The sequence below is a fragment of the Aphelocoma coerulescens genome, chromosome 10, assembly GCF_041296385.1.
Source record: "Aphelocoma coerulescens isolate FSJ_1873_10779 chromosome 10, UR_Acoe_1.0, whole genome shotgun sequence".
Lineage (NCBI taxonomy): Eukaryota > Metazoa > Chordata > Aves > Passeriformes > Corvidae > Aphelocoma > Aphelocoma coerulescens.
The window spans coordinates 19,762,848-19,779,780 of record NC_091024.1 but is presented as its reverse complement, the minus strand read 5'-3'; the positions used below and the strand labels follow the sequence as shown (position 1 = coordinate 19,779,780).

General features: G+C 59.2%; 1 long non-coding RNA gene across 1 annotated transcript; it reads left to right on the top strand.

Annotated features, from left to right (window-relative positions):
- Window positions 1-315: 315 nt before the first annotated feature.
- LOC138116393 (uncharacterized) lies at window positions 316-6,897 on the top strand. The gene is made up of 6 exons (XR_011154134.1): window positions 316-750; window positions 2,237-2,340; window positions 2,373-2,563; window positions 3,647-3,853; window positions 4,189-4,348; window positions 4,678-6,897. It is a non-coding gene; the product is annotated as an uncharacterized lncRNA (long non-coding RNA).
- The last annotated feature ends 10,036 nt before the right edge of the window (window positions 6,898-16,933 follow it).

The following is a 16,933-nucleotide window of genomic DNA, read 5'->3' as shown; positions in this document are numbered from 1 at the left end:
CGCGGCCGTCGCCAGCAGCAGCGAGAAGGCGGCGGGGAGCGGCCCGGAGCGCGGCATCCTCCTGAGGCAGGGGCAGGAGGAGGAGGAAGCGGAGGAGGAGGAGGATGAGGAGGGTGAGGCGGCGGCGGGAGCGGCGGCGGCGGCTCCGTCCGTCCTTCTCCGCCGACCTCCTACCGCAGCGCAGCGCCCGCTCTCGCGAGAGCTGCCGGGGGCGGGGGGCGACGCCGCCGGGGAGGGGACGGGACGGGAGGGGAAGGGAGGGGGGGCGGTGTCAGCGCTCGCCTCGCCCGCCCCTTGCCGCCATGTTGTCTCCGTTGGGGCCGTTCTCCTCAGCCCTGCGGCGGCCTCCAGCCCGCGGCTTCCCCTCCTTGCGGGGCTCCCGAGCTGGTGGCGGGACAGGGGCGCCCCGGCGGCGGGGAGCTGCCCCCTGCCCTTTCTGCCGTGCCCTCAGGGGCGCCATGGCGGAGGCTGCCTGAGGCATCGGTACCGTCAGGGCCCCGATGGCGGAGCCCTCTTGAAGGAACCGTCCCTTCAGAGGCGCTGAGGGCGCGATGGCGGAACCCACCTGAGACAGCTTCCCATCAGGGGCGTTGAGGGTGTGATGGTGGAGCTCCTTCTCGGGGACATGCCCCCTCAGAGGCAGCGTGGCAGAGCCTGCCTGAGGAATCTGTCCCCTCAGGAGCACTGAGGGTGACGATGGTGCAACCCCTCATCGGGGAGCCGTCCTCTCAGGGACACCATGGTGGAGCTGTGAGTAATCTCTTCCCATAGGGACACTGAGGACATGGTGGCAGAGCCCCTTGTGAGGGAACCTTCCCCTCAGGGCAGCATGGTGGAGGCCCTAGTCAGGGACACCATGACGGAGCCCACCTGAGGAATCCATCCCCTCAGAGGCACTGAGGGCGCGATGGCAGAGCCTTCCTGAGGCATCAATCCCTGCAAGCACCATGGCAGAGCCTGCCTGAGGGATCCATCCCCTCAGGGACACGGAGGGTGCCATGGTGGAGCCCGCCTGAGGGATCCATCCCCTCAGAGGCACTGAGGGCACGATGGCGGAGCCTTCCTGAGGCATCAATCCCCGAAAGCACCATGATGGAGCCCGCCTGAGGCATCCTCCCCTCAGAGGCACCATGGCAGAGCCCGCCTGAGGCATCCTCCCCTCAGGGACACTGAGGCACCATGGCAGAGCCCACCTGAAAGATCCATCCCCTCAGGGACACCGAGGGTGCCATGGTGGAGCCCGCCTGAGGGATCCATCCCCTCAGAGGCACCATGGCAGAGCCCACCTGAGGCATCCTCCCCTCAGGGACACGGAGGGTGCCATGGTGGAGCCTTCCTGAGGCATCAATCCCCGCATGGTGGAGCCTGCCTGTGGGATCCATCCCCTCAGAGGCACCATGGCAGTGCCCGCCTGAGGGATCCATCCCCTCAGGAACATTGAGGGCAGCATGGCAGTGCCCGCCTGAGGGATCCATCCCCTCAGACCCACCATAATGGAGCCCCTGTGGCTGGGATGTGAGAATCACCACGCTCCTCCTCACTTCTGTTCTTCGTGGGCATAAAACACTGGCAAATATAAGGCCAGAGCTGCTATTTGGCTCTGTTCATACCCGATTTAGGAGTTTCTGTGCTGTTCTGCAGGGGCCGCAGTGTGTCAGAGGAACCCAGTGTCCACCCCAGATTGTTCTGCTTGAGGTCCATGCACCCACAAAAGACCGATATAATTTTAAACACCATTCTATCCATCACTTCTACTCTTCCATACAAAAGATTTTCAAGGGCCACGTCATCTTTACACAAGTAGGAAACTGAGGCTGCACAAAGCAAAGGTGTTTGCTCCGTGTTAGCAGTGGAATTGTGGGCAAAAAGCACAAAAACTCGCTGCTGGGTGACTGGACAAGCCAGGCATGCTGGAAATCGGCAAATTTGGGTGGCTTGTCTCTATTTTCCTGTCACAAATCACAGATGCCAGGTCAGACTGGCTCCTTGCTTCTGCTTTGTTCTGTGCCCATGACCCCAGCTGATGGCGGGGAGATACGAGGCTTGTAGGAGGCAGAGAAGGAGACTGGGGGGGAAAAACCCCAGCAGAAAATCCCTCAAAATCAGATTTTCAGCTTTGTGCAGAGCCCTGTTTCACTGGCGTGCCCGCAGCAGTGGGGTGGGCTGGGGAATGGGCGGTGACACCCCAAACTGTGCTGATTTCTTGGCTTTGTATCCCTCCTCCTTCACCCTGCAGACAGACTCCACATCCTTTTCTTGCCGCTGTGACTCACCGAAAACAAGGCTCGGGCACACCTTTTCCGTGAAAACCCTGCTGAAATCGCCGCCTGAGCACTTCAGGCCCTGCATGAGGATGGCAGGGGCGAGGTCAGGCCTGAGGAGCAGCGGCGGGGTTTGGCCGTGTGCTGGTGCTGCCGCTGGCTCCCCAGCGTGAAAAACGAGCTTCACTCTCCTGTGAGAATTTAAAGGGTTTAATAGAAAGACAAGAAGAGACATAAAATAAAGCAAAGGGGTGACGGCCAGGTGCCTTGGCGCTCTGCCAAGAACACACCTGATGCTCGAGGTGAGTCCTTTTTATACCATTTTTACTGTCTGTTCTCTATTCGTAGTCAAACTTTTCCCGGAGCTGTTCTGCATGGCCACTCCTTGGTTCCGCCTTTTTAGAGCATGCGTAGTCTTCTGCCTTGTGGGTTTATTTCTTTTGATTCTTGGGGTTGGGCTCGCTAGGTAGGAGTCGATGGTAGGGTGGATCTCTTAATTCTCCAGACAGTCAGGGCTGATGGCAGCTTTGGCCTCTTTGCCCCCCGGGCAGAGCGGTGAGAGCGGCTCTGGGCTCTCCTGGCCGCCCGTTCTCCGGGCGGAGCAGCCTTTGGGCCCTTTTGTTCCCTGGACAAAGTGTTGATTAGCAGCTCCTTGGGCCTCATCCCCTGTTCCCTTGGAGGTCATCTTACTTGCTCACACTTGCTTACATTCTTGCTAAAAAGAGAGAAAACTACATCCACACAGCAAAAAGCATTTTTAACATTATATAATATCTACCTTTATACTTTGCGAGAAGCCAATATTATAATATATGTTTATAACACCAGGGACGCCAGGCTTGCTGTGCCTCAGAGATTCCACCGCGCTGGAGAACTTCCATGGTGCATTTCCATGACTCACTGGTGGTGCCAGCTGATTCAGCTGGGTGACACCGCTCTGCTTTTTCTTGCCTCTTTTTCCCCGCCCTTGCGTGGAACAATTGTGACAGCAGCCCTTGCGAGCCAGACAAAAAGGGGAACAGAGAGCCAGAAATCCCGGTTTGCCATGGCGGTGCCCGTCGTGCTGCTGTCTGCCCGCTGTTTTCCCAGGATTTCGCTGTAACTCTGCTCCTTGCAGACACCCACTCGCTATTAGGCCTTACCTCCAGTGCCTGCTTTCCAAGTTTGGAAGGAGTGAGCGCTGGGAGCGGGCTCTGGATCTGCACAGTAATCCTTGCTCCGTAACCATGGCAGCTCCGGGTGACTCACGCTGCCACAGGCCCGCGCCCAAGTTTGCAGGAGGAATTTTTTCCCCCCCCCTCTGTCACCAGCTCGGTTTTGCCGGAGTTTCTCTCCGCAATTGCATAACTCAGCTGTCACTTGTGCTCCCTCTGGTTCTGCCTCAGGGACAAGCCCGGGACGCTGCCCCGCTCTCACCTGGAGCTTCCCTGGAAGGGCTCCATTCCGGGTCATTCTGCACGGAGCCAATCCACGGATTTGTGATGGCACAGCGCGAGAAACCAGAGCAGAAAGTCTCGGATCTCACCCAGGGCTTGCTGTTGCCTTCTCTTGGAGCACAAAGTCCCTACAAATCCCCAGTGATTTATGACAAGGTACTCAGCTATCCAGCCATATAAACTGTGGCTAAAAAACCCCTCGTGTTGGAGGGGAATCCTCTTGCAACTGGAGTTATGCAGGAAAAGGGGATTTGCCAGCACTAGCTGCACCACGGTGGCTTGGTGGTGAGGAAAACCCCGGTGTTCCCAGCAGGGTGAGCCTGAGCAGGGTGACGTGTTCGGCTCCTGTGGGGACGGTCATTCCTGGCTTTGGGAATGCCAGGGAAAATTCGTGTCGGAGTTTTCACAATCCCTGCGTTTTCCCTTCGATCAAGACCCATCTTTTCACCTGGTGGGTCTCAGTTTGGATTATTCTCTGCTTATTCCTTCAGGAAAAGGAGGACAGAAAATCTTGGGAGCCAGGCGAGCAAAGAGGACACAAAAAAAACCCCATAACCGGCAGGAAATTCAGGAGAGTCTCGGTTCTCAGAGAGCAGCTAAGAGGCATCATCCGTATTTTGTGGGGGATTTTGAGCTTGTCTTCTTGCAGCTGTGAGTGTTTGAGAGATCCCTGTGTTTAGTGATATCCTTGAAAGCTTTCACAGAATCCTTTGGGCTGGAAGGCATTTCAAGGATCATCCACGGGCAGGGACACCTCCCACTGTCCCAGCTGGCTCCAAGCCCCATCCAGCCTGGCCTGGGACACTTCCAGGGATCCAGGGGCAGCCACAGCTGCTCTGGGAATTCCATCCCAGCGCCTCCCCACCCTGGCAGGGAAGAATTTCTTTGCTTTGCCTCACTTGGGCTCACTTTCTTTTGAATCTGTTCTGGGCTAGGGCAGAGCATGAAACAGAGCCCAGCAAAAAACTCTTCTTTTTCAGCTGCTCCCGGGGCTGAGAAACCCTGGATAACATCAGATAATGCTCCCAGGGCCTCGTGCCAGGAAAACTCCGATCCCAAAAGGTGACTGGGACCTGATTAATGGGTATTCATCTCCCCAGAGGCACAATGGCAGCTGGAGAACGACATCAACCCCATCAGATAACAACGGGGTGAGTCACACAAAGGCTCTGTGCCTCACACACACACCCCCTGCTGCACAGGTGGCCCATTCCATTTTCATCCTAAACAGCCAGGAAAAAATTAAACTGAGCGAAAACCCCAGTGCTCTGAGGAACGAGAGATGGGAGAGCTTGGAAAATCGCACAGTGACGTGCTCTGAGGGAAAAAAGTCAAAGGCAAAGCTGCTCAACTCACAGGGAAAAAACAACAACCGTGAAAGATCTCAGTGATAAAAACCAATGTGGATGTGCTTTTTTCGCTTAGCAGAAAGCTGAGCTGACGCTTCCCGATCCCGTGGGGGATGGCGGCTGGGTTATTCCCAGCCAGCGCCCCTCTTCCCCGTGCTCCTCCTGCCAGCCCTGCTCAGACCCGTGTCGCTCCGTGCCTTCCTCGGAGCAGAAGCGGCTTTCCATGCCCAGCAAACCGTGACAGCAAGGCTGCTGTGGGCCAGGGTGGTTCGGAACGCGGGCACAGAGCCCGGGGAGGAGCGTCGGCAGGGCTGAGATCAGCCCGGCTACGGCACAAAGCTGGAGTTTGCCTGACCTCGTTTTCTGCAGGGAAGGAGCAAGAGGGACGCAAAGAAATCAAACTGTTCCCCCCCCCCTCCTCCCTGAGCCAGCCCAAAATTATTTGTCTCCCTTTGCAAATTCTTCATCCAGCTCAGCCACGACTGCAATGTTTTTCTCCACCCAGTTTTTTAGGGAATGGGGTCCAACAACTTCACCATTCCCTGACCTCATTACCCTGAGGGAAGGGATATGTTGGAAGCAGCTCCATGCAGCCACGGGCAGGATGCGTGGGGACAGCCGTGCTACACCCCACCTTGCTCCTGGGTGCCACTGAGGGTCTCCGGGATGGCACAGGGGGAAAACTTGGATCATCTGGAGGAGTTTTCAGGATGCAGAGGTGGAGCTGTGGCCGGTGCGGCAGGAGCAGACGGCAGGTGGCACCCCTGGATTAGCGCAGGCTGGGCAGCGCCTGCAGCTGGGCTCCCTCTCCTCCCTGAGCGGAAAAGCAGCGATTTGGGCTCCTGTGGTGGCTGCAGGGACAGCGCCGTGCCCCGGGGTGCTCCCCACGGACACTCAGACTGTTCCCGTGGCGTTTCAGCAGCCTGGCCCGGGGCTTTGGACAAGGCGTGCAGGGAGGGCTCTTCTCCCAAAGGGGTGGGCAAGGAAAGGGAGCCCCAGGGAAGGAGCAGCAGCCCCCGAGGTAAGGGCAGCAGCCAGGAGTCCCGGTCATTCTGCACACCAACAGCAATAGGATGGGCTGGACATATCAATCCACAGCTCAGGATCCATCCCGGTGAGGGCACCTAGGGCTGGACAGAGCCAGCTGATCCCTGGGCAGATCCAAGGGCACAAACCAGGCCTGAGCTCAAGCTGGGAAATCAATCCAGGCCAGGATTCAGATCCCTGGGGCCCAGAGGTGCAAGGATAGCTGCGGCTAAACTGGAGACCAGCACTCCAGGAGCTCAGCTCAAACGAGGCCAGCCCTGGGCTGAGCTTAAAAGGGTTCCCAAGCCCGTGGGTGGGAATGCCATCCCGGCTGGGGCTGCCCAGGGCCCTCGGTGCCCCTTGGCACTTATCACTCAGCTCTGGTTTGCTCAAGAGGCAGAGGAGCTGGTGCCTCCCTGTCAGTCGCAGCCAGGGACACCTCAGGGAGCTGTTTTCCCTCACTTTTCCCTCCGGGATGTGTTTGTCCGTGCCAGCCTGGCTGTGTGGGCACTTGGTTTGTCCAGCCCTGAGGAGGCTGAGGGGACACCTCCCTGAGGGGCAGTGGAGGGACAGGGACCCAGCTCTTCACTCTCCTGAGCAGGGGCAGGCCCCAGGGAATGGCTGGCGCTGAGTCAGGGAGGACCAGGTGGGATTTCGGGAAAGGTCCTTCCCCCGGAGAGAAGCACTGGCCAGGCTCCCAGGGAATGGGCACGGCCCAAGGCTGCCAGGGACAGGGTGGGATTGGTGGGGCATCTGTGCCAGGGGCTGGACTGATGATCCCGGTGGGTCCCTTCCAATCCGCCCATTCTGTGATTCCATGGTTCCCTCCTGGCTCGTGGCTCTGGTCCCACACGATGTGGGGTCACTCTGGGGGTGCCCAGGGCTGGTTTGGGGTTGGGGACAGATCCCTGCCCCAGCCATCGATGGGAGCTGCGCTCTCACGGCCATCATCGAGCACCAGGATTCCCTCCTGGCTCCTGTCCCACACAGTGCCTGTCCCCAAATTGTCACTGTGGGGTGCCCAGGGCTGGTTTGGGGTTGGGGACCCGTCCCTGCCCCAGCCATCGATGGGAGCTGCGCTCTCACGGCCATCACAAGCGCGGCCAGGGCCGCCGCGGGGCGCGGGCAGCCAGGCAGAAAGGCCGATAATCCATCTGCCTAAAGAGCAGCGCTTAACATGAAATGAAGACAATGAGCCGCGATCGGTGTGGCAATGACGGAGGGCACAGCCAGGAGTTGGGCCCCGAGCTGGCGCCAGCAGCCCGGGCAGCGCAGGGACCGCCCTGTGCTGCTTCTCCCATCTCGGGGGGGGGGGGGGATGTTGATCTTGCCCACCCCTGCGGCTCATCCTGCAGCAGCTAAATCCCGGTGGATGTTATCAGGTGGCCTTGGCAATGATAAATAGAGTTGTCGCAGTCCTGCGTGCTGCAGGTGGCATTAGCCAGCGGCGTTTCTGCCCCCGATGGCTCGCTCTGCTCAGCGCTCCCCGCTGCCCCGGGGCACGTTTAGTTCAGCCAGCGGTGCAACGCCTTCATTAAAGGGATTTCATGAAACCTGAGGCTCCCTCCCCCCTCGGGAGTGCGGCACCTAAAATGAACCAACGGTGAGAAAGAGCTGGGCCCAGCCAGGGGGCACGGAGAGACTTTAATGGCCCGGAGCAGCTGTACCTGGGACACCCCGCCCACCCACCCTCTGCTCCTGCTCCTGCTCCTGCTCCTGCTCCTGCTCCTGCTCCATGTGAGCCCAGACCAGGGAGCTGTTCTTGCTTTGAGCTGAAATGTGCTGAATCTGGCCTAGTTTGAGCTTCCAGACCGGGAAAGGGCCACTTTCCTCGTGTTGGGATCTGGAAGGACAGGGGTGGAACGTGCAAACCGTCCCAAGATCGAGGTGTGATGCACAACTCAGATCCAAAACCTTCTCCCGGTGGCTGGGGGCTTACCAAAACTCCAGAGTCATCTAGGCCAGTCCAAAATTATGGTTACAATCCCCCAAAAGCGGAGCCAGGGCTGGGGCTGTGCTGCTCAGTGCCACATCTTGGGGTGGCCTGTGCAGGCCCAGCAGCTGGACTTTGCCGATCCTTGTGGATCCCTTCCAGCTCGGGATATTCCACAGTTCCATGCCCCACTGGGGTCTAGAAATGGGCTAAACTGGGAGAACTGGGGACTTTAGCCTCTGTGTGTGTTGGGGACAATGTTTGGCTTTCGGAGTCCTGAAAAACGAGCTGAGGAAACTGCAGGGGAGAGGATTGGGAAGAGCTGGATGCACACGGTGAAAGAAAAGCAATTTCCGAAGAGAAGAGGTTTTTTTATCAACAGGAGAAAATGAACAACAACAAGTGACCAGATTGGGCTGAATATCCCCAGTATTTCACCTCCTGAAGCTCAGAGGAGGGACAAGAGGGGAGCTTTAATTGATGGCAAACATTACAGCTGGCGCTGAATTCCAGGAGAGACTTTTCTAGCGGGTATTGTGAAGGATGACTGTGATTCTTTGGGCATTTCGGGGTTAGATTGCAGCAAAACTGCAGCAAAAAGCAATTTGGCTTTAATCAACTCTTTAACAAAGGCCCGACATAGTAAAGAGCAGAAGGCGTCGGGAGGTAGGAAATTGTCAGCCTTGCTGGAGCTGCAAGATAAGATTGTGCTCCCTTTGGCTACGCTGAGAGAAGATAAATTATCCGTGGGGGCAACCCAGAGAGAAAATAATGTGCAATTAAAGTTGCTTGAATTACACTTTTAGGGAAGCACGAGTGCAGGGGAAAAACAGCCTCAGTGGAAAGGCTGAAACCTCCTTCCCGTGTGCTTCTAGAAAGCAGAACTAGTTTTTGGGGGGAAAAAGTGATAAATTTGGGGGGAAAAAATGATAACTTGGGCAGGGCAGCCCTAAAGAAGAGCAAAGGATGTGTCTCTGCAAGGGAGGGAGATGCTGGGCCTGGGGCTGTGTGCAGGGGAAGGGAAGCAGCTCTGGGCTCGCCAGGAGCCAGAGGCAGGGCTGGGAACGGCTGGAGAGTGTCAGCGAGGCTGGGAATGTCCTCCCTAAGGGTCCCTGCCCCCAGCTGTGCCTCTCCGGAGACACAGGGCTCAGCTCTGCCAGGAGCACGGCTGGGGCTGTGCAGCTGCACATCCTCTGGCACATCCTAGGGGCTCCCTGAGATCGTGGGAAGGCCGGGAAAACCCCGCTGCCGAGGCCACGCGGCGTTCAGGGAGAGCAGATGGGCACAGAGGTGCCAGGTTATTGCAGGCTTTGCCGACTTCTGCCCTTCTCCGGGCTCTGGTGGAGCACAGGTTGAGAAGGGCTCCGTGTTTCCGTGGATAACTGTCCTGCACATCCCCATATTCCCGAGGGACCCTTCCCCAGCTGCGCCCCTGCCCCAGAGCTGATGGCGAGTGGGGATCTCCTGAAAACCGGCAGAAACAGGAGCGTCCTGTGCTGCAAATCCCCTGCGGAGCATCCCGGCACCCTCCCGCCCAGGGGCAGCTCGGGCGGATGGCGTGGGCACGGCTGGCAGGGGGTGACGCTCCGAAGGTGGCATCTCGGGCACCGTGCCCTGGTCGCGTGGCCACGGGACAGCTGAGCTGAGAGCAGCGGCCACAGACTGGCTCCGGCAGTTGCCACATTCCCTCTTCCGAGCTGGCAGCTGCCTCGGAGGAAGGGGGAATGAGGAGGAGGAGGAGGATGGTGCTGAGACAGAGGAGCCGCTTTGGGAAGGGCTTTTCTTGGAAAAAAGCTCCGCGCCGTGTGTGGCACAGAGTGGGCTCCGAAAATATGTGAGCCTGGAAATGCGGTGTGCTCGCAGCCAGCTGCTCCGGGAGCGGCAGCGCGGGGGTTATCCCGTCTCCAGGCCTCATTCCCGTTGGATCGGCCCTTTCCCGCTGCTGGAATAACTGGGAGAGCCGTGGCACCGGCGGTGGCTGGGATGGAGAGCTGCTGAATTCCCAGCCAGGCTCGTAGGGACCTTTGGCTTCCAGCTCGTTCGGGAATGGAAGAGTTCCGGAATGGGAGAGGAGCGGCGGGCACGTGCTGCTTTCCCAGGAAACCGGGCTGGAGAGGGATCCGGGCTGCGTCTGGGAGCAGGGCGCTCCCGGGATCCTGGGCCCTGTGCTCTAGGGATGTGTCTGTGTGTCCGTGTGTCTGTGTGTCTGTGTGTCCCTGTGTCTGTGTGTGTCCGTGTGTCCCTGTGTCTGTGTGTCCATGTGTCTGCGTGTCCATGTGTCTGTGTGTCCGTGTGTCCCTGTGTCTGTGTGTGTCCGTGTGTCTGTCTGCCCCTATGTCCCTGTGTCTGTGTGTCTGTGTGTCCGTGTGTCTGTGTGTGTCTGTGTCCGTGTGTCCCCGTGTCTGTGTGTCTGTGTGCCCGTGTGTCTGTGTGTCTGTGTGTGTCCGTGTGTCCCTTTGTCCGTGTGTCCCTTTGTCCATGTGTGTCCGTGTGTCCGTGTGTCTGTGTGTTCGTGTGTCCCTGTGTCCGTGTGTCCCTGTGTCCCTGTGTCTGTGTGTCTGTGTGTCCCTGTGTCCGTGTGTCCGTGTGTCCCTGTGTCCCTGTGTCCCTGTGTCCCTGTGTCTGTGTGTCTGTGTGTCTGTGTGTCCCTGTGTCCATGTGTCCGTGTGTCCCTGTGTCCCTGTGTCCCTGTGTCTGTGTGTCTGTGTGTCCCTGTGTCCGTGTGTCCCTGTGTCCCTGTGTCTGTGTGTCTGTGTGTCCCTGTGTCCCTGTGTCTGTGTGTCTGTGTGTCTGTGTGTCCCTGTGTCCATGTGTCCGTGTGTCCCTGTGTCCCTGTGTCCCTGTGTCCCTGTGTCTGTGTGTCTGTGTGTCCATGTGTCCGTGTGTCCCTGTGTCCCTGTGTCCCTGTGTCCCTGTGTCTGTGTGTCTGTGTGTCTGTGTGTCCCTGTGTCCATGTGTCCGTGTGTCCCTGTGTCCCTGTGTCCCTGTGTCTGTGTGTCTGTGTGTCCATGTGTCCGTGTGTCCCTGTGTCCCTGTGTCTGTGTGTCTGTGTGTCCATGTGTCCCTGTGTCTGTGTGTGTCTGTGTGTCTGCGTGTCCGTGTGTCTGTGTGTCCGTGTGTCCCTGTGTCTGTGTGTCCCTGTGTCTGTGTCTATGTGTCCCTGTGCCCGTGTGCATGTGTTCGTATGTACGTGTCCGTCCGTGTGTCCCTGTGTCCCTGTGTCTGTGTGTCTGTGTGTCCCTGTGCCCGTGTGCACATGTGTTTGTGTGTACGTGTCCGTCTGTGTGTCCCTGTGTCCCTGTGCCCATGTGTCCATGCGTCCGTGTGTCTGTGTGTCCGTATGCCCATGTGCCCGTGTGTCCCAGGGTGCTCCAAGCCCCGTCCAGCCTGGCCTTGGGCGGTGCCAGGGCAGCCACAGCTGCTCTGGGCAGTCCTGCTTTAGGATTTGCCCAGCTTCAGGGCACTTCAGGGCAACGAAAAGCGTAGGGCGAAGCACTCGGGTCTGGGTAAGGCCTGTGCAGCGGTGGCAGTGCCGCGGTGCCACCGCTTCCCTGGGCTCATGGTGACCCCTGTGGCAGTGCCGCGGTGCCACCGCTTCCCTGGGCTCATGGTGACCCCCGTGGCAGTGCCACGGTGCCACTGCTTCCCTGGGCACATGGTGACCCCCCTGGCAGTGCCACCGCTTCCCTGGGCACAGGATGTCCCCCTGTGGCAGTGCCATTGCTTCCCTGGGCACATGGTGACCCCCTGGCAGTACCGCAGTGCCACCGCTTCCCTGGGCACACAGTGACCCCCCTGGCAGTGCCACGGTGCCACCGCTTCCCTGGGCACACAGTGTCCCCTGTCCTCCCCCGGGCACTGCCCAGGTGTTCATCCCGCCTGGCTGCCCGTAGCCTGGCGCTGCTGCTGCTGCTCTGCTGCCCACGGGGAGATGTTTGTTTGCGGTTGCAGTGTGGGGTTTGTCGTTCACTGAAGGAGAGGCCTCAAGGAAAGGCTTGGGAGATAAGGGCTCCTTGCCCCCCTCGCCTGAGGGGATGAAAGGCGCGCTGGAAGCCATCCTGCAGAGGGGTTGCTGAGCAAAAGAAGAGCCTGGTGGCTTTTCTCTGATAAGAAACCACCTGGCTGATATCCACAGATAGCGGGGCTGCTCTGAGCTGAATTCATTTGCCAGGAGATCAAAACGCTGCACGCGCTTTGGGACCCAAGCAGGAACCGCTGGCTCCTGCAGGCAGCTCCGGGAATTTCTCTGGCCTCAGGTGTGCGGGGTGCAATGCTCCTGCTGCCTTCCAGATGGGGACAGGAATCCCGCTCGGGGACAGAGCACGGAGCTGAGCACAGACGGGTGATGAAGGTCTCGTATTCCTTAGATGTGGGGGGAAAACCCCTTTTTTTCCTTCTCCCTGATGGGTGTGGGGTGATGGTGACTCCCAGCCCAGAGGTGGTGGCAGCAGAGCTGGGTGGGAGGATGTGGGAGCAGAGCAGGAGGGAAGGAGAAGGGAAAAGGCCTCATTTTCCATGCCTGGGGGAGGGGAAGACCTCTCCAAGGGCTCCTCATCCCTTCGTGCCTCAGGCAGCTGGAATAGAGGAGCTTTTCATCCTGCAGCCTGCGGAAAAACCTCTGGGAACGGGGCACAGCCCTCTCCCTGCTCCCGGGATGACGTGGCTTCGGGGTGTTGGTACCGGACACACATCCCCGGAGCCCAGACCGGGACAGAACCCCCTTGGGAATGGCTGATCCCACCCAGGATCTCGCCGGAGCCGAGGGCTGGGGAAGGGATCCGGGGCAAGGGCTGCTCGCAGCACTGCTGCAAATTTAATCACGTTTTCAAAAATAACCAGCTCCGGGCTGGGGAGGCCGCGTGGGCCTGGCTGAGCGCCGGGCACAGCTGGCAGGAGCTGCCCTTGGCACGCACACGGCTCGGGAAGGCTCTCCCGAGCCTTTTCTGGGAACGTTGAGGGTGACCCTGAGCTCACCCTCCCTCACTCCCCGTTGCAGACCCCTCCGGGCAATTTTTGGGCAAAATGAATTAAAGGTGGTCGCACTGTCCCTGTCCCCTCTTCCCAGTGCGTGTTCCCACTTCTTCCCTTTCCCTGGAGCCCCCCAGTGGGAATCTGGGCGGCCGACCCCGATAAATTGTTCCTATTTCAATTGGGATTGGTTCATCTGCATTGCAGGAGCATCCCAGACCTCTGGCACTGCTGGCTCTTGCCATCCTGGCTCCTGCCCAGATCTGGGGATGGATAAAACCTCCATGGATTCAGGGAAAAACCCATTTTCTGAAGCTGGTGTGAGCTGAGGGACAGCCGGAGGCTCTGAGCCCTCGCTCCGGGCATCTCCTGGCAGTGGGGACTCGCTGGGTGTGGGTTTGGGAAGGAGCAGCTGCAGGAGCAGGGCTCAGCCACACCTGGGAGCTCATCCCGTTCCCATCGGGATGGTTCCGCCTCTGGAGCCCGCTCTGGGCTTGGGAACAGCCCTGGGACAACGCTGAGCTGTGCCCTGAGCAGCCTCTGCCCCAGCACAGCCCTGACACAGCTGCTGGGTGACTCCAGCCCTGGCCCCACATCCCAGCATGGCCCCGTCCAAGGAATGCCAGCTCTGTCCCAGCAGGATTGGGGTTCTCCAGAGGCAGCCTCAGGTTGCGCTTGTGGGGTCGTTTTCTCCTGCTGCTGTCTCTCTGCTCTGCCCCGTGGTCCAAAAGCCCCCAAAGGCCCTTCCTGCTCCTCCCTGTCCTCTGGGTTTGGCACTGGGATGTTCCTTGGAGGAGCCAGAGCTGGGTTAAGGAGTTCTCCGTGAGCCCAAGGATCCTGCAGTGGGCAGTGCAGGTGGCACCGTGTGAATCCAGCTTCCAAAACAGGTCGCTTTCCCCGTCCCTGGCAGTGCCGCAGGCCAGGCTGGACACGGCTTGGAGCACCCTGGGGCAGTGGGAGGTGTCCTTGGATGGGTTTTAAGGTCCCTTCCAACCCAAACCGTGCTGAGATTCCCTGATCCTGGCAGATTTGGGGGATAGAGGGTGGGATTTTCGCTCCAACCCCTGCCATGCTGGTGGGAAAGCTGGGAATATGGGAAATAATGGGAATGAGCCTCCTGGGCACCACACACTCGATTCGCACCTCCCTAACCGCTGGAAACCGGAGCTGGGCGGCGTTTCCACGGTGATCACGGCCAGGAGGAGCAGCCCCGATTCCCAGAGCTGACCCTGGACACCTCGTTGGGAGGCTCCGGATGTGTCCCAGCACCTCCCTCCCGCCCCCGATTGAACCCTGGCTGAGCACGGAATTAAACTTGCAAATTGCAGGTTTTTGAGGAAGGAAAAGAAGCCAAAAGAATCATTTGGGATGGAGACATCCCCGACTGAAATCCCACCCCCCCCCGGAAGCCTTTTCATCGTTAATTAACAAGCGAGCAGCGTGGATTTTAACTCTGAGCGTGTCTCGGTGTTAAAAACCTGCCTTTGTTTCCAAGCTTCTTTGTTCCTCCTGGCTTTTTTTTTAATTGTTTGCTGTTCCTTCTGAACACTGGAAAGCTCCAGGTGCTCAGAGCTCCCTTGGTGCCTTCAAACAGCCCCAGGAGCAGAGCAGCACTCGTGGCCGAGGACTCAACGCCGCTGCTGCTTTCATCGCCTGGACTGGCGGGAGGAGGGATGAATTCGGGATGCTGGGAAGCGCTGCCCTGGGCAGGGATGGCAACCGATGTCTTGTCAGGGATGGGGGGGGATTGATGCCCTTTTCTCGGATTCCACCTGTGGTTTTGGGAGAGCTGGAGATGCCCGTGGAGTTGTTGTGCCAGCTCTGTGCCAGGCTCACCCCCAGCAGCGCGGGCAGCGGCACAGGGAGGGATCCTGCCCCTGTGCCCAGGTGAGGCCCCACCTGCGGAGCTGCCCCAGCTCTGAGCCCAACAGCAGCAGGAGCTGGAGCTGCTGGAGAGAGCCCAGAGGAGGCCCCGGAGCTGCTCCAGGGCTGGAGCCCCTCTGCTCTGGAGCCAGGCTGGGAGAGCTGGGGGTGCTCACCTGGAGAGGAGAAGGCTCCAGGGAGAGCTCAGAGCCCCTTGCAGGGCCTAAAGGGGCTCCAGGAGAGCTGGAGAGGGACTGGGGACAAGGCATGGAGGGACAGGACACAGGGAATGGCTACAGAGTGTAAAAGGGTGGGTTTAGGGTAAATCTTGGGAAGGAATTCTCCCCTGTGAGGGTGGGGAGGGGCTGGGATGGAATTCCCAGCGCAGCCGTGGCTGCCCCTGGATCCCTGGCAGTGCCCAAGGCCAGGCTGGACATTGGGGCTGGAGCACCTTGGGACACTGGGAGGTGGCCCTGCCCGTGGCTGAGACAATCCTGAAGGTCCCTTCCAAGGAATGCTGCCGATTTTCAGGGCCCGTCTGGGAATGGAGCACAGGACCCCCCGTTCAGTCCCTTTCGAAGCGGGTTGGCCTCATCCCGTGCCATCCTTGCTGCTGCCACCCGTGGGTGCCCAGCCTTTCACCACCTCCCTCCCTGCCGAACCCTCCCTCGCCTGCCAGGGGGGAAAAACAACACCCATGGAATGGTTTAATTACAGCACGTCTGGGGTTATTTTAACTCGCCTTTAATCCGCAGCTCCCCTGCTCTGGGTGTGCAGCTTCCCCTGTAATCACCAGGGCGAGGAGCTTCCTTTGCTCCGCACCCAGCCCAGCCCCGTGGGCGTCCCCCTGCAGCTGCCGCGGCTCCCAAACCTTTGGGGTTTCCCCCCGTGCCCCCAGCACGGTGTGGGGCTGCCGCTGGACAGCCGGTGTGGGTCAATCATTAACCAGGATTTTCCTGGGAAGCAGCCTGGGCTGCGCCTGGCAAATCCCAGCTGCCCTTCGTCCTCCCCAGAGCAGCTCAGCCTTCCTGCCTGGTTCCCTGCACCCCATCCCGAATCTGAGATCCCCAAACTCCTGAATCTGAGATCCGCAAAATCCCTGATTCTGTGCATCCCCAAAATCCCGAATCTGAGATCCCCAAACTCCCAAATCTGAGATCCCAAAAATCCCTGGTTCTGTGCATCCCATCCCGAATCTGAGATCCCCAAAATCCCGACTCTGAGATGCCCAAAATCCTGAATCTGAGATCCCCAAAATCCCTTGTTCTTTGCACCCCATCCCGAATCTGAGATTCCCCAAAATCCCAAATCTGAGATCCCCAAAATCCCTGGTTCTGTGCATCCCCAAAATCCCGAATCTGAGATCCCCAAAAATCTCATATCTGAGATCCCCAAAATCCCGACTCTCAGGTGCCCAAAATCCCAAATCTGAGATCCCCAAACTCCCTGGTTCTGTGCATCCCATCCCGAATCTGAGATCCCCCAAATCCCGAATTTGAGATTCCCAAATTCCCTGGTTCTGTGCATCCCCAAAATCCCGAATCTGACATCCCCAAAATCCCGAATCTGAGATCCCCAAAATGCCGACTCTGAGATCCCCCGAGTCCCCACCTCCCCGCACCCCAAATCCCTGGGACAGGCTGTGCCCAACCCTCAGCCTCCAGACACCGCCAATCCCTCAGGCCTGGTGCTCCCCAACACTCACGGCTCTGTGAACCCCAATCCCACAGCCCCAGGATCCCCAATCCCCCAATACCGGGCACCCCAATACCGCAGCCCCAGGATCCCCAATCTCCCAATACCGGGCACCCCAATCCCGCAGCCCCAGGCACCCCAATCCCCCAATAGCGGGCACCCCAATCCCGCAGCCCCAGGCACCCCAATCCCCCAATAGCGGGCACCCCAATCCCGCAGCCCCAGGATCCCCAATCCCCCAATACCGGGCACCCCAATCCCCGCCTCACTGCTCCTCAATCTCCCTGCTCACTGCTTCCCAATCCTCATCTCCAAGCTCCCAAATCCCCACCTCCAGGCTCCCCAATCCCTCATTCCCAGGCTCCCCAACCCCCCAGGCTCCCCAATCCCCCATCCCCAGGC